This window comes from Euprymna scolopes, chromosome 27, assembly GCF_053919585.1.
Source record: "Euprymna scolopes isolate OS-2025 chromosome 27, ASM5391958v1, whole genome shotgun sequence".
In the NCBI taxonomy this organism is placed as follows: Eukaryota; Metazoa; Mollusca; class Cephalopoda; order Sepiida; family Sepiolidae; genus Euprymna; species Euprymna scolopes.
The window spans coordinates 85,431,142-85,448,709 of NC_136508.1; the positions used below are offsets into that span (position 1 = coordinate 85,431,142).

Genomic DNA, 17,568 nt, shown 5'->3' on the forward strand with positions numbered 1-17,568 from the left:
CTTAATCTGCTTGTGATATGATGATGTTTTTTTGTTATTTGCTGTTTTAAAATATCTACATGTCTATTCGGTGGTATTTAAATCATTGGATTGAGTGGATGTCATTGAAATAATTATTTGCATTAAACACTTTTTTAATTCTATGTCTTCATGTCTGTAACTATTCAAAATTGTCTTGATAGTGATATGTGAATGTATTAAACAATTACGAATTTTAATTCAAAACTGAGAGCCTCAATTTCTGTGTCTAAGGATCCTTTAATGGTGAGATTTTGTATTAGTTCCGGTCCACAAAGGGGCAGTACAATAGAAACGTATTAATTAATTATTTGTGGTGCCTTGTTAGCAGGTAAAAAAAAATAACGTGACAGCCCATCACAACTAATAGAAATGAGGATGTGTGGGTATGTATCTATATTGTGCTCGCTGCCAGATATTTCAACTGAGAAGAAAGTTCTTGCGGAATTTTTTAGTTGGGTTTCAAATGATGTATTTTCAAATAAGTTTTCGTTATATTACCTTTACTTTATATATCATTTTAAAAAGCGTTTTTCGCTGTATCGAATCGTTTAAACTACAATCGTTTTAAAACCATTATCTCTTCTTTTCAGAACGTTGAGTGGAAAAAAAAGAAAATTCGCACAATTTTCTTATTTCTATTCAAGCTAGGCCGAAAAGCTGCTGAAACAGCTCGTGATATCAATGAAGCGTTTGATCCAGGAACCACTACTGAATGCACAGTACAATGGTAGTGTAAGAAATTCCGTGGCGGCGACAAGAGTTTTGAAGATGATGACCGTAGTGGTCAGCTATCGGATGTTGACAACAATCAATTAAGAGCCTTACTCGAAACCAATCCACGCACAATGAGAACCTGCTTCTGAATTAGACTAACGTATAGGACGAATATCAACCACTTGAGAGAGATTGAAAAGACAAAAAACTTGATAAATAGGTGCCTCACGAATTGAACAACAATCAAAAGAAACGTCGTTATGAAGTGTTATCTTCCCTTCTTTTACATAAGCACAGCCCGTTTATCGACCGGGTTATGACTTGCGATGAAAAGTGGGTTCTTTACGACAACCGACGATTCTCAGCTCAGCGGTTAGATGCCGTAGAAGCTCCACAACACTTCTCGAAGCCAGAGTTGCATCAAAAGAAGATCATGCTGAATATTTGGTGGTCAGCAACCAATCTCATCTATTACAGTTTTTGAATGCAAGCGAAACCATTATGCGGGAAGTACTGTCAACAAACGGATGAAATTCATCAGAAACTTCAACAACACACAGCATTAGTCAATAAAAAAGACCCAATTCTCCTCCACAATAATGCCCGACTGCACGTTGCTAAATCGACCCTGCAGAAGTTGAACGAATTGGGCGACGAAACTCTGCCTCATCTGCCATGCTTTCCAGACCTACCGATTACCACTTTTTCAAGCATCCCGACAACATTCTGCGTGAGAAATGATTCAAAAATCTAAGCGATATAAAAAATGCCTTCAGTGAGTTCATCGCCACCAGAACGCAATATGTTTACGTTACTGGCATACATATACTAGTTTTGCGTTGGCAAAAGTGTGTTGAATCTAGTGATCGATCAATAAATTTTTGTTTGAGCCGAGATATGTCAACTTAAATTTAAAAGTTAAAAATCGCAAGAACTTTCATGTCAACCTGATATATCAGACATTTGAAATAAGCACATATTTTTAATGTTATAACCATGATTTCACTTTTCTTTCTTTTTTTCAGATGATTTAACGCAGGATTTTAGGATTTTTTTTCTATTCTTACATCAGGTTTTCATCTCCCAGTTGATTTTTTTTTCTGGAGATGCTCATATCATCTTTAGTCTCTAAAAAATATTTTATCTGTTTATTATTTGGTTCTTGTTTTTTTTGTTGTTGTTTTTTGTTTATTATTATTATTATTATTATTATTATTATTATTATTATTATTATAAGAACAATTCCGAAAAACTTTGAAAAAAGAATGGCAGAAATTGGAATCAGAGGAATGACTGCAAAAATACAACGACTAACGATAATGAAAATTGCTGAAATATTAAGGAACCCCCTTGAATGCGGAGAATAATACAAGTATACAATATAATGAAGAATCGTTAGAGGAAATGAAGAACGCTGAAGCTACATATCTACAAGTTCTACACCTCCGTCACGCATCCCCTCCCATTGTCTCATCACCGTTTCCCCCTTCCCCCAAAAAGTGATACCAAAGAGCCAAGAAGGGTCAAGAAGTGCTGACCAGACCTCTGCTGGACAAGCGCGAAGAGAACTGGGACCTTGGTGAGGTTTAGTGCCACTCAAATTCTAGTATAGACCAATGGCCACTGTCAGCAAGAAACCAATGGTAAGAGGCTGTTGCGATAACGCAAATTTATTTTCAAATGCTATCGAAGGAGGTGGAGAGAACTGGACGTCTGGGGAGACTTGTCACTCAGCTTCCAGAGAACACCACAGGTTTCCAAACAGATCTTTGATGACTTGTGAACCAATTTAGCAATAAGCAAATCTTTGATGACTTGTGAGCCAATTTAGCAATAAGCAAATCTTTGATGACTTGTGAGCCAATTTAGCAATAAGCAAATTTAGTACATAGTTGGTACGCTAGGAGTAGTATCAAGTCGTCTGTAAGGACAATTGAAAAAACTACGAATCCCCGATGTTCTAGGCAACCTTTAGACCTCTGCTATTGTAGATACCACCAACATCCTTAGGAAAACCCTTGATCTTTGAAGTTCCTGGTTTGGAGCCGGGATTGAGGGAAATCCTCTGGAAATGAATCCCATCTCTTTTCAGGGAGACGTTGATAAACGAAATTATTATTATTATTATTATTATTATTATTATTATTATTATTATTATTATTATTATTAATTACAGCATAGCAGAAACACCAAGAGTAATCCTTTTCATACTACATACATATGCATGAAATTTGGGATTAAATTCGTACTTATTTTTGTCATCCCCCATTTTATATTTTTCTCGGAATTAGATTAATTTCAGCTAATATTATATTTTGTCTCTAAAAATATTTTTTATTATTTCTTATGTGGCTCTTACTTTTTTTATGTCATAGTTATTATGCTATATGAAAATACTTACAGTAATCATTTTAATACTACATATGTGTGTGTGTGTGTGTGTGTGTGTGTGTGTGTGTGTGTGTGTGTGTGTGTGTGTGTGTGTGTGTGTGTGCGTGTGTGTGTGTGTGCGTGCGTGTGTGTGTGTGTGTGTGTGTGTGTGTGTGTGTGTGTGTGTGTGTGTGTGTGTGTGTGTGTGTGTGTGTGTGTGTGTGTGTGGTTTGTATAAGAGAAGAAGTTTAGGTATTCATGAAGAACTATGTAATACTATATGTCTTTCATTTTCCAGTTAACAAATTTTAGGAAGAAAAGCTATAAGGAAGGTGAGTTAACTTTATATTGCTTTTTCAACAATCACCATTAATTCAATTTGTCTTCATTTTTATATTACTAACTGGTAAATTATATACGTAGATCGTATAATTATCCTTCTTTTTTTTTTTGTCAACAAGTGAAAATTTGCTTATCTTAAATTTTTCAGCTTTATAATGGCTACCAAATATTTACGATTAGTTTCGTTTCATATTACAATTAGTGTAAGAGCAAGGATGATATTCCGAATATTTTTGCTTGTTTACTTTTTTTGCAAATAATAATTTGTTCGTTTTTTATATTTTTGTCCTGATCTATAATATAAAGGGCAAAAATCTGTTTAAATGTATATATGTATGTTTGTATGTATGCCTAAACTTTCAACGGAGGCAAGGGATTTTCACTAGATCGGTATCAGTTTGAAGCTCGATCTTTCAGACGATAAATATCAAAAAATTGGCCAAAAACATAAATTCCTTCACACTCAACTGGTCACTTTTGTACAGGGAGGGGTCGCTTTTTTCGCCGATATTTTCGAAAGTCATCTCCTCTTTTCGACTGACTAACCTTAATTTAAACCTACGTCACTTCCGGTTTGGCGATGGATGCAACAGCAAAGACGTCGGGGTGTTTTTTTTTTGTCTTTTTTTCACGCTCTTTGCCTCCTTCGCGGTACGGGTTCAAGCTTACCTGCCTACTACCACTTTTATTTTTCTTTTTTTGCTCAACACACACCTCCAAACACTCGGGCAACATTGGGAACACGTAATAAAATCAATTATAACAAACAAAATAACAAATATATATTAAATAAATAGATATAACAAATATATATATTAAATAAATATATATAACAAATATATATGTAATAAATATATATAACAAATATATATGTAATAAATATATATAACAAATATATATTAAATAAATATATATATAACAAATATATATTAAATAAATATATATTACAAATATATATTAAATAAATATGTATAACAAATATAAAGCAAACAAAATAACAAATATATATTTATTTAATATATATAACAAATATATGTTAAATAAATATATATATATTACAAAGTTTTATTCTAAAAATATTAATTAACACATAGTCGAATCAAACGAATTGAAATATATTGTAAATTGACTTTATTTTCCTAACATTGTATATTTCTTCAAAAATATAATGCATGGGTAACAACCACGTAGATATTAAGACAAAGTAAAACTAATCACCATCGTGTCAGACTGATCAGTTCAAGGAAACAGAAAAAGAAAATAATCTGCAAGAGTTAAAAATAAAAAATAAAAACGCACAATCATCGAAAAGGGCAAAGTTAATATGGCATATTAGTTTTTACAAGGGAATTACCACTTATCAAGGTCCATAGGCCTCTCGGAGATAAAAGTTAATGAATTAAGGTGGTAGTGTAGTAGTCGTTAATTGTGTAAGTTGGGTATAATTTGATTATTTAAGTGTGCAATTCAACAAGAACTTGTTTACGTTAAACTTAAAGGTTAAACGTATTCGACTGGAAAGCAGGCCAGTGAAACAGTGTTCCACAGGCGGACAGTTCTGGAAAAGAAGCTTTGTTCGTAGAATCTGCGTTTAAATTTAGGTACAGATAAAGAGTGGGGGAAACTGTTGATAGTGGTTATAGCTAGTCGAGTGTTTTTATAAAAGTTTGGCAAGGGGGGACAATAGATTGGAGCTCAGACGAACACTTGCTATGAAAATAACGATAGAGCAAAAACAGGCTCGCAATGTCTCTTCTGTGGGAAAAAGGTTGCAAGGAAGAGAAAAGGGCATCACCTACTAAGTTTCGAAGCCGATTTTGAACTCTATCAAGGCAGATGTAGCAACAGTACTCCATTTTAGGATGTAATCGACTCTTATACAGACAGAGGATTCCATCGGCGATGGGATACTTGCTAGAGCAGTAGAATGATTCAAACATTTTTCCAGCGATCTTAGCAACAGATTTGATGTATGTGTTCCATTTCAGATCAGGAGTGAAGGTCAGTCCCAGAAGCTTATCAAAACATAGAGCTTCCCCAAAACGAGAGCCATTTATTTCAAGTGGGTCTGATGGGTCTGAGCGATTATGATGAAAAGAGAGAAAATTGGTTTTAACTGAATTAAAACTTAGAACCAGAAAGATCTGTCATTCCTGGCCTTTGAAGTGTTGTCATAGATTGTAGTGTCGTCAGCATAAATGTCTACGAATGACCTAAGAATGTGATTTAGGAGATCACTGATGGAAATTAGGAAGAGAGGTGGGTCCAAGATGGAACCCTGAAGGACGCCAACATTGATACAAGCTTCTGATTTCTGCCCATCGACGACTACTCATAAGTCTATCAGAGAGAAAGGATTCGGTAATTGAAAAGATATCTTAGACAAAGTTAATCGCAAACAGTTGGTAGTTATTACAGAGCTAAACGTACAAAATAACCAAAACTTTTCTTCCATATTACGCGATATAAAATATTTATCAACAGCGAGGCAAAACCAGCTACTCAGATGAAATACTCATATCTGAGATCCCTTGTCAAAATTACGTTGCTGCTTTTTGTTGGTTAGACAAATCGAAGACAGAGCTCAAAAATATCGTACCATAGGATTGTCTGGTCTGCATGAAGTCCTTCTCGTTGGTTATAGCTATTCGTTAACTTTGTGGGTTGCAGATGTTTACCTCAACACCGAGAATAGTAAGGTTGAGTGGTTGCATATGAAGTCGGGGAAGGTTTGGCCAAGAACAAACAGTGGAGTGATGCAAAAGCAACGATGTCACTTTAATTCTATTGATTTGCAGTTCCACGCCTGACACATCTTTGCTTGCTACATGTGAAGGCAGAGATGACCGAAGGAAGGCGGGTCCTGATGCCGCCTCCTCTTGGATGTTTACCATAGTCTTATTGGCTGGGTCACGCTGACACTTCAATGTTACTACTAGCTTTACCATGGTGAGCAAAGATTGAATTTTGGGGACATGACGTTGCTGTTCGCATTGAAAGTGAAATAAATAGTATATTACATCGTGGTGACTAGTGAGACAGAGATGTTACCTGTATAAGCGGAAAATTATATCCATAGAAAAACAAGAATGTCAACTGGTTACAGCAGAAGCAAATGGACGATTTGCATGAAACAAAAATGAATACTCGCTAAAAATAATACGCAACTAGAGGAGACGTGGTTATAAGAAATCGTCGTGTCTAATCAACATGTTGAATGGTACGTGGCAGTTTTAGGATTCGGCGGTGGGTATAAATGTTTGATTCTTGATCTAGCAAGACACCACAGGCTAAGGATTTTAAAAGTTTGGGGGGGTGAAACTTGCGGAAAACACTCTGTTTTACGCTTGTTTTAAAAATGGAACGGAAATTAAAATTTCGTTCCGTTTTAATCTTTTTTCAAAAATATTGCGCATTAAAAAATTAAAACGGAACGAAATTTAAATTTCTGTCCCATTTTTAAAACAACCATAAAACAGAGTGTTTGTTGAGATTAATTTTCCCTGAAATAAAGTTCAATTCTCATATGTGAGAATGCAACAATAATTCAGTAGAAAAGTTCATATCAAAAATATGACGATAGTATAAAGAAGGGAAAACAACCAAACAATTGATATTTAAGCAATTTTGTAAAATGAGATATAATGTAAAGTGAAAACGAACTATTGTACATAATGATGAAGATGGTTAAAGATTTGCGAAGCGTGGTTCGCTAGAACTGTTCTGAGTTCTCATATGGTCTCATTTCGTGCGAACGGTCAACAGTTCTGCTTCGTCGTATAATGGAATTGAATGCTGAATTCTCACCGCCGTCTTGGGATGTCCGGGAAGAAGACAATATTCAAAGGGTAACGTGAAACAGAAGTGGGGTGGCCTTCAGTGACTACCGTCGAGGGCTTCACACCGGAAGTTCCAATCTCCAGCTGGGGTCGAAAAAGAGAACGAGGCAAGATTTCCCAAGGTTTTTATAGTTTAATACAGGTGACCCCTAAGGGGGTTGGGGTAGGAAATCACTGCTAGCCAATTCATAGAGCATAAGAGGGACAAGCCGAGGCCGCCGAGATATATTATTAACATTAGTTAATGTTAATAATATCCCGGTGGCCTCGGACAAGCACCATTATCAGGAGGAGCTACATAAATAAATTCCAATATGTTCTCTGTAAGGTTTACAGGGTTTTTTTTTTTTTCTTTTTTCTTTTTTCTCTCATCAATCACTGTTTATGTAATTCAAACCTTTACATTTTTTTCTTCTATTAATATTTTTGTGTATGAAAACTTAAATCATAAAATAATTGATAAGCGAGGTGGGTGGGATAGATCTAAACTTAAATGTTCCTTGTTCCCGGTTGGTTATATATAATTGATGTAAGATTTGTTATGATTTATTTAATGGACGAAGAGTAACTGAAAAATGTCTAAATAACGTAATCTGTTACTTTAACAACATTTACGTCTAATTTCAATTATTTTTCTATGTCTTAATGTATAAGTCACGTGTGTTTGGTGCGACCGAAATTAATAATAGAGAAGGTGTTCATGAAGATAAAACGAACCAAGCAGATTCGAACCAGAAACTTTTTGTTTAATAACCGAACTTCATAATCGTTGATCCATGCAATATGTAGAAAAAGACTTAATAGTATTTACTTATTATAAATATATTTTTTAACATATTTTTCTACTTTTATTTTGTAAGGACTGTCATATTATCTATTCTATTGTAATGCTGTATGTAAAAATGTATTTTAGCTAGATGTTTGGCTAATCCTGTGGCCATAAAAGCGTTTTTTCGTTTTGTTTAAAATGATTAAAACTTATTTTCCGAATTTCTGTGTTGGTTGGTATTTTTTTAGTCTAATGCTGTTTTGTTTTTGTTTTATTTTTGTTGTTTTGTTTTTATTTGTTTGTTTCTTGGGGGGGGGTCTTTTTTATGAACCGTGACACTCGCATTTTAAATTCAATTATATCACAAATAGACGGACAATCTAAACATCACTGATCTTCTACGTCGTCTTTTTTGCAGAAACACATGGAAGTTTGGAGGACATCGTGGACACAAGCAGCACCCATGATTCTAGCCTTTAAACAAGGAACATTGTTTTTCAACAGACAGCGAGTTGAGGAAATATATAATCCCATATTGTTTTCATCCCAAAACAACTTTGTATAGCAAAAGATGCTACATGAGGAAATTATTGGAAAAATTAAAACAAAAAAGTATTATTATAAATTTTTACCCCAAAGCTCAAAATTAAAATTTTTATCTCCAAATATATGATTTCACTTCAGAATCAGACGTTTCGCCTGCAAGCAGATTTCTTAATCCAAAACTCATATTTATACGTGAAAAATCAAATTGTATAAAACTTCAGATTTTTATCCAAAAAGAAAAAAAAATGTTTTAAGGGTTTGCTTTTCAAATGATCAAATAAGCATTTTAACTGTTACATTTCTAATAATTAATTACACAGATTTGAAAAGTTTATGCTTTTATCAACAAAATGTATTTTTGTGTGATTTTGTAATCATTTTATAACATAAGCAAATATATTTTATTCTTAGTTATTCCACTTATTTCTACCATATAGAAACAAGATATATTTGCAAAACTTCTTACACGACATATTTGTCTATAAAAAAAGCATCTCCAAATATAACTTCATACATGGTGGAGCGATAAAAGTGTCGCCCTAGAGAAAACAACACTACAGCTTTATTTTAAAACTTTTATTGAGAAATCAATTCAAGTAACTTGATTATGTAGTAGAGCTGACATTTATTCAATGTAGCCGCCTTCGGCCTCAATCACCGCCTCAATACGGGTACGCAACTGGGAGCAGGCCTTTTCCACAAGTGCCTGTAGTAGCTCGGCGAATACTCGGCGGATGGCGACGATCAGGCTAACTTTGGTGTTGTGAAAGGTCATGTTGGTGACGTTCTCGACGTATGACAAAACAAAGTAGTCCAGCAGGTTTACGTCGGGAGAGGAGGGGCACCAGCGTCGTATCATTCCTTCTGAAGCCACTCCTATGTCTCTTTGGACTTGTGGGCTGGCGTCAGGTCTTGCTGCCACACCCAAGGTCTGCTAGGGTCCACCTGATTACACCAGGGAATTACCACACTCTTCAGCACATCTAGGTACAATTTGATGTTGACTTTCAAGCCGACTTTAAAGATGTGAGGTGCATGATGTGGCCCTCACTTGAAACCATACCAAAGATCATAACCGTGGCCGGAAACTTTGTTTTCGTCACCCTGGGCACGACCCTGTTATTCGTGGAAATCCAGCGATGCATTTTGAGGGTGCTGGCAATGGTCCTGTTGTCATCACTTGGCTCGGTAAAGAGCATGGGGTGTACAGCAGAGCATCTCCGATCTCGCTTGTTGAACATTGTGCCACTTTAAGACATGATAGAAGGCTCCTATCGCTCTTGGGATTTGTACACAACTGGCAAACTAGTAGATGGTCTGCAACAAAAATAATACGGTTTTCATCAAACGGAAATTGAATCATGTCGTCTTTTCAAAGGTGACAATTTTATCGTTACACCCTGTAATATAATTCTCATTTATTTAAACTGTTTAACATGTATGCACACGCAAAAATGTAACAGAGAAAAAAATAGTAATATAGAAAATTTAAACTCATCTACAATGCATTGTTTAAAACATCCCTACCAATTATTATACTCACGTAATAATCCAAAAATTATTACACATATGCAATGAACTCTGAATATTATTAAACCTTTGTAATTATTCCTTCATATTATTAAACTTATGTAATGATCCTTGAAATTTTAAATCCATGTAAATATTCCTGAAAATTATTACATCCTTGTAATGATCCCTGAAAATTATTAACCCATATATTATCCCAAAATTATTAAAACCTTGTAATAATATATCAAAATTATTAAAAACTTGTAATTATCCCTGCAAATTAATAAATCCTTGTAGTGATTCATGAAAATTATAAAGCACATGCTGTTCCCTTAAAATTATTAAAACCTTGTAATGATCTCTATAAATTAGTAAACTCATGTAATCATCCCAAAATTATTAAAACCTTCTAATGATCTCTTAAAATTATTAAAACCTTATAATGATCCCAGCTAATTAAAAAATTCCTTATATTAATGCCTGAACATGATTAAATCTATGTAATGAGCCCTGCAAATTATTGAGCTTATGTAATGATCCATGCCAATTATAAAACTTAGGTAATGATCCGTGCCAATTATAAAACTTATGGAAGCATCCATGCAAATTATTAAATTTATGTAATGATCCATTAAAATTATACGGTTTGTGTAATTATCCCTGTTAATTTTAAAACCTACATAATGCTCCATACAAATTATTAAACTTACGTAATGATCTCTGCAAATTATAAAACTTATGTGATGACAAATACTTATTGAGCAACTTATGCAATGCCCAATGCTAATAATAATACTTATGTAATGATCTATGAAAATTATTTAACTTATGTATTGATGCGTTAAAATTTATAAACTTATGTAATAATCTGTTAAAATTATTAAACTTATATACTGTTTATGCAAATTATAAAACTTATGTAATGGTGCATGCAAATTATTACGTTTATGTAATGATCCTTGGAAATCATTAAACTTAACTTCTTTAATAATCCATGCAAATTATTAAACTTACGCAATGATCCCTGAAAATTATTAAACTTCTGTAATTATTCATGCAAATTATAAAACTCATGTGTTGATCCCTGTAAATTATTAAACTTATATAATGATCCATGCAAATTATTTAACTTCTCTAATATCCGTGCAAATTGTTAAACTTTTGTTATGATACATGCAATTATTTAACGCATGTAGTGATAGCTGCGAATTATTAAACTTATATGAGTATCCCTGAAAATTATTTAACACTTGGAATTATCCTTGAAAATTTTTAAACTAATATAATTATCCCTATAAATTATTAAACTTATGTAATGATCCATGCAAACTGTTAAATCTATGTAAAGATATCTGCAAATTATTAAATCCGTGCAATGATTCCTGCAAATTATTAAATACGTATAATGATCCCTGAAAAATATTACATTTTAAGGTATATTTGTAGTAGTAAAAATATTAAACCTCTGTAATGAGATCAATTAATTACATTTGTTCAATGAGCATTTGTGCAATGATCTCTGCAAATTATTACAAATAATAAATAATCTTCAAAAATTATTACATTGATGTAATGATTTTTAAAAATTATTACATCCATGTAATAATTTTTATAAATTATTACATCCATGCAATAATTTTTATAAATTATTACATCCATGTAATGATTTTTATAAATTATTACATCCATGTAATTATCTCTGTAAATAAAATATTCATTTGTACCAGAATTTCTTTCTTCTACAAATTTTTTTTAAAGTTGGTGCATAATCAAAATGTATAAATCGATCATTTTTTGCTATGTTCAAAGTGAAAGAGAATTTTGTCAATCGACAATCTTATTGGACGAATGTTTCATGTGTATCTATTAATAAATTTAAGCATAATCACATTGACACACCAGTTCATGTGAGATTATCGATGTTAACAACACTGAGCCCAGTCACTACAAAAGTATTACATTAATTACATTTTCACCTCAAACAAGGCACATTACCACTTTGATGTAGGGGGATACTATCAGGGACATAAGCTACAGGGATACTATGTGGGGAGTTTGGCAGCAAGATGTCGGTTCGCATTACACTTGTACTTCTGCATGTCAGTACAGTTGGGAAAGCAGGAACTCGGAAGGGAATTCCAAAGTCTAGTGATTCTGGGGAATAAACTACTGGAGTAGAAGGTTCTCTTACATCTAGGGATCTCTACTGCGAAGGGGTGGGATTTTGCTGCTTGTCGGGTTTGTCGGGAGTATTTACTTCGAGGGGGGTACAAGTGCTTGCAGTTCGTCGGAGCATTCATCGTTAAAGTATTTGTAGAACAGGCAGAGGGATACTACATTTCGTCGATGGAATAGAGGTTGAAACTTAGATGACAGTTCAGGACCTATTAGGTTGGAGACTCTCTTTTGCACCTTGTCTAGGAGTGAGAGACTAGTAGCAGATGCACCAGTCCAAATATGACAACAATACTCCATACATGGGTGAATGGTGGTCTTATAGAGGTACAGGATACTTTCGGGTGTTAGTAGCTTTCTAGCACGATAGAGAGAACCTACCTTTTTCGCAGTGGTCCTGGCAATGCTCTCAATGTAATTGTTCCAACTCATGTTTCTTGTGAACGTTAGGCTGAGGAGTTTAAAAGATGTACTTTCAGATAAAGAGTCTTTGGCCATTGCTATTAGTGGTAGAGAAGGTTTCTTGTAGTTACTGAAGGAAACAAGTTTAGTCTTGACAGCATTGAATGTGACCATCCATTTTTGTCCCCGTTCTACTACAGATTGGAGGTTGTTCTCTAGTGTTTCTGCCATTTCTCTATATATTTGTTCATTTGTTTTCCTGTCATGTCTGTTATAGAGTGTGGTGTCATCAGCATATATACCCATCTCACAGAAAATTTTGTCAGGGAGGTCATTTATGAATATTAGGAATAAGATAGGTCCAAGGATAGACCCCTGTGGCACTCCCACATTTATATCATATTGTTCAGATGTACGACCATCGAGGACAACCTGGATTTTTCTCTTATCTAAGGATTTAATTATGTCAAGTATTCTTCCAGTGATACCGTATGATCTGATTTCCCTGAGAAGACCTTCATGCCATACCCTGTCAAAAGCCTTAGATATATCTAGAGCTACTGCTCTACCCTCCCCTGCTTTGTCAAGTGAATGGTATATACGCTCAGAGATTACAGTTAGGATGTCTGCCGTGGAATGGGCTTGCCTAAATCCATATTGTTGGTTGGTCAGAAGTTTAGCATCTGTAAGATGATGGACTAGAGCTTGGTTAATTATGGACTCAAATATTTTGGCGAAAAGTGGGAGGAAGCTAATGGGACGGTAATTTACTGCGTCAGTTCTTTCGCCAGAATTCTTGAAAACTGGTACCAGGGAAGTAGTTTTCCAGCAGGCAGGAAAGCAAGATTCATTAAGGCATTTATTGTAAAGTTTAGAGAGAACCGGAGCTACTTTGGTGGAGCACTTTTTTAATAGTACAGCTGGGATGAGATCAGGTCCACATGCTTTTGAAGTGTCAAGATTTTTTATGATTGCATGCACTTGAAAAGGGGTGATTTTCAGATCGTCTAGTGTGGCGTTTGTCCACAAAGGAAAGTCAGGCAGAGGGCGGTTAGCAGGGTCCAGTGTAGAGTTGGAGGCAAACCGACTGGCAAACATGTTAGCCTTCTCGGTTGCTAAGCAAACAACCTCATGATTGTTGGATAGTGGGGGAATTGCTGATTGCCCATTATTTACTACACTATTGTAGATTTTCCAGAAGACGTGGGTTCCTAATTTCTGTGCTTCGATGTGTGTTTTTTTGGTGGCTTCAGTAAATTCTCTCTTATAGCTGTCGCTATTTCTTTCTTACCGTTATTTCTGGCTTCTATATACTTCTGTCTGTTTGAACTGGACTTATGTTGGTTAAATCTATGGTAAGCATGCTGCCTTTGCGTGATGGCAGCTACACAGGAAGAAGTAAACCATTAGGGAGAGTGGGGTTTGCTATAAAACTTCCGCGTGGGAACATGTGCTTCAATTGCTGTTTTGAACCACTCAGTGGTCTCATGTGCGCACTGTTCAGCAGGAAGTGAAAAGATATTTCGCCATAGAGCATATCTGATGAGATCCCTGATGGCTTCCCAGTCAGCCTTTTTATAATATCTTGTTGTTTTGAGAAATGGCTCTTCCGTTTTGGCTCTAGAGTTTAGGGCGATTTCAACTATTATCACTACATGATCAGTATTTCCAAGTGGGTTGTGGGCATTCATAACATAATCATCGGGAACTGTTGTCAGAAACAGATCTAAAAGTGATGCGTGTTGTTCTTGCTGGTCAGGGAAACGGGTTGGAAACGTAACCGTCTGTGATAGGGAATGAGATATAGAGAAGCTATGAGTTGTGCTACCAGCTGCGTCTGTGTAAGTAGAAAATCCAAGCCAGTTGTTGTCGTGGACATTGAAGTCACCAAATACGTGCACTTGTGCGCTAGTGTCGAGGGAAAGTGCTTTATCTATGCTGTCAGAGACTTTATTTATTAGGGTACAGTCCTGGGTCGAAGGAGAGCGGTAGAGAAAATAAAAGTAACTAATATTATGTTGCATGTTAAGTCTAAAGCACATAAAGGCTTGACTGTCAGATATTAGTTTTGTTTCTCTAGTCACGGGGAGGGTGTTTTGAATATAGACTCCAAGCCCATGCATGTGTCTTTCAAAGTCCTTACGGCAGAGTTGGGATATATCCGGGTATGTTAAAGTAGTTAGAGGGGATGGAGGCATGTAGGTTAGTCTCACTTAGTGTTAAGATATCCGGGGTGTTTGTTAAGCGTAATTTTAGATTGTACTGTCATTATTTTTTTTTTTAAGAGTTTCAGTTTTTTTTAAGAGTTTCAGTTTAGGTAAGGGGTGCTGAACAAGTGGTTATGCAGAGTACTAGACATGCAATACAAGTAGACCATCAGCTGACCCTCCATCTACTGGGATTGTGGCCTCAGGAAAGCCCACTGGGAATGAGTCCAGGGTCTCTTTCCATGCGCGACATGGCACTACAAACATCCCGATATTAATCAACTGTTGATGAAGTGGCCACTCTAAGCACTACCAAAGAGTTAGGGCTCCTGTACTATCAGTCGGAAACAGCAGCCAGGAACTATCCGGTACCCTCAACCCATCTACCTGTACTGGCATTATGGCATTCAAGCACTCCGAAGTTTAGAGGGATGGGATGTGTTGGGAGAGGGGAAAATGGTGTTCATTGCCCTAGTCAGGAAACAAGATCGACCATTGAGTATTTCTGTCGAATCTCTGTGATTCGATCTCTACGCCTGGTTAATAGGCAAAAAAGGAGTATGGAAGCCGGGAGTAGGATGACAATTTAGGAATACTAGGTTCTGTATGCATGAAAGCTCTTTACTTAACTCATCATTGTTTCTAGCTATCTTATATTTAAATAATGCCAGTCTAGGAGAGGTACGGTTCGATTGCGCAACACTTGCTTCACAATAGATTCTCTATTCAAACACCTTCATATTAGCTTCCAAAGTTTAAAAGGATCCTACTTTTATACTAAAGCTAAGTTTGTCACCAAGCTTTATTCATATATTTTTAATGACAGAAAATATATGCTAAAATATTCGTTTGTTCTGGAATTTAGCTATTAAAAAAGATTATTTCAGTTATTTTAATTATCTACAACTTGTCATTAATTCAACAGGTTCCCACCTCTCCTTTAGCCATTTATATATTGCTATCCTCCTATTATTCTATGTTGACTCAACCACTGGCTACTAGTTTGGACTGTTTATGTATAGTATTTAAAAAAAGAGTACTAATTTACATAATGTGTTCATACACACCATAAAAATATATGTCAATTACACAGCGAAATGATCGGACTCTTAACTTCTATTTTATCTAAAAAGAAATGTATCTTTACTTTTAGATTATCTTTATTAAAGTAAGGATATTTTTTGTTCTGCAAAAAGCCACTCACCAACCAATAACTTACATAACTTTTTCTTTTAAATGTTTCACATATTTATCCATAATATTTGTTTAAATTAGTTATTCAAGATGTAAACGTCGCAAAAAGCAGTTTCATATGGGATCCTTACAGATCACGTCATTACAGATAGATTGGGAGCAATAATACTTAAGGGGTTACACCCAACTTGTAGAATATACCCAATTAGGGCTGAATCACTAGAAATATTTTTATTCCATAACAGATTCTATTTACACATAAATAGCATTCATACAAACCAATCAACTCAGAGTAGGTTTGGAAGTAAATGTGATGAATAGGTTACTCTCCACAAGTTTATAAAGTGGACTCCATTCTTAGATGCTCTTTTGTGTTTGTTATAACTGGGGATGTCAAGTACTTTCTGCCATTCAATGTACTACATACATACGCTCACATATCCGTCTTTGGGCATAATCTTCTGCAAGGCAATAATAGTTATGATATGCCGAAATCCTCATTTATAACAAACACAAAGAGCTTATTCTACCACAAAAAGATCTTAAATTGAAGCCTCATCACTAGATATACTTTTATGTCCCATCCAGTAAGGATTATATTAAAAGCATAAATGGCATATATAGGGATCCATTAGAATCCTGGAGAAATCACAACTGATGAGTTACTTCTCATTTTTTAAAGTCCGGCACATCGAAAAAAAACTTTTCTCTAATTAACAGTAGGGATTTAAGCAATCATATTTCACTGCTGATTTCCGAACAAGCATCTCTTATTGCATATAAGAGATAATGCAGATGAAGTCAAAGTAGTAACCATTGACAAGGCATGATAGGAAGGTCATCTCAAGAAAATTCATGGATGAATATTTAACATAGGTAAAATAAGGTATGGCATAAAATCTACTTTAAAAGATCTCAAGCTATGGTATAGCTGGAAATGTTTTCTGCATTATTAAATCATTTTTCTCTGATAGGTTCATAAGAGTAGTGGTTGATGGGCAGAAATCAAAAGCTCTCAGTATTAATGCTGGAGTCCCGCAGAGGTCCATCCTGGGCCCAACTCTCTTCCTGATCTACATCAATGATCTTCCAAATCACTTCCTTACATCATTCATAGATATTTATGCTGACGACACTACAATCTATAGTAGCACATCAAAGACCATAAACGACCAAGTTCTCTCTGATTCTCTCTCCTCTGATCTTGAGCATGTGGTACAATGGGGAAAGAGGTGGCTAGTTACTTTTAATGCATCTAAAACCAAGCTTCTATCTCTACATCATCTACGCTCTAATGCCAATCTGGCATCAGTTGAAATGAATGGCTCTCGTCTTTGGACGGCTTCATGTTTTGACAAGCTTCTGGGCTTGTCCTTTGCTCCTGATCTGAAATGGAGCATGTATATCAAATCCATTGCCAAGGTCACTGGAGAAAAGGTGGAATCCTTCTACCGCTCCAATAGATATCTAACTCCTG

General features: G+C 35.2%; 1 long non-coding RNA gene across 1 annotated transcript in view; it reads left to right on the forward strand.

The window, feature by feature from the left end:
- LOC145248957 (uncharacterized) overlaps positions 1–11,842 on the forward strand; it is a 14,779-nt gene extending 2,937 nt beyond the window's left edge. Inside the window, exons 2-4 of the long non-coding RNA XR_013863435.1 lie at positions 3,404–3,437; positions 8,474–10,643; positions 10,674–11,842. This is a non-coding gene — a long non-coding RNA (uncharacterized LOC145248957). The remainder of the gene's footprint in view (positions 1–3,403; positions 3,438–8,473; positions 10,644–10,673) is intronic.
- Positions 11,843–17,568: the final 5,726 nt, after the last annotated feature.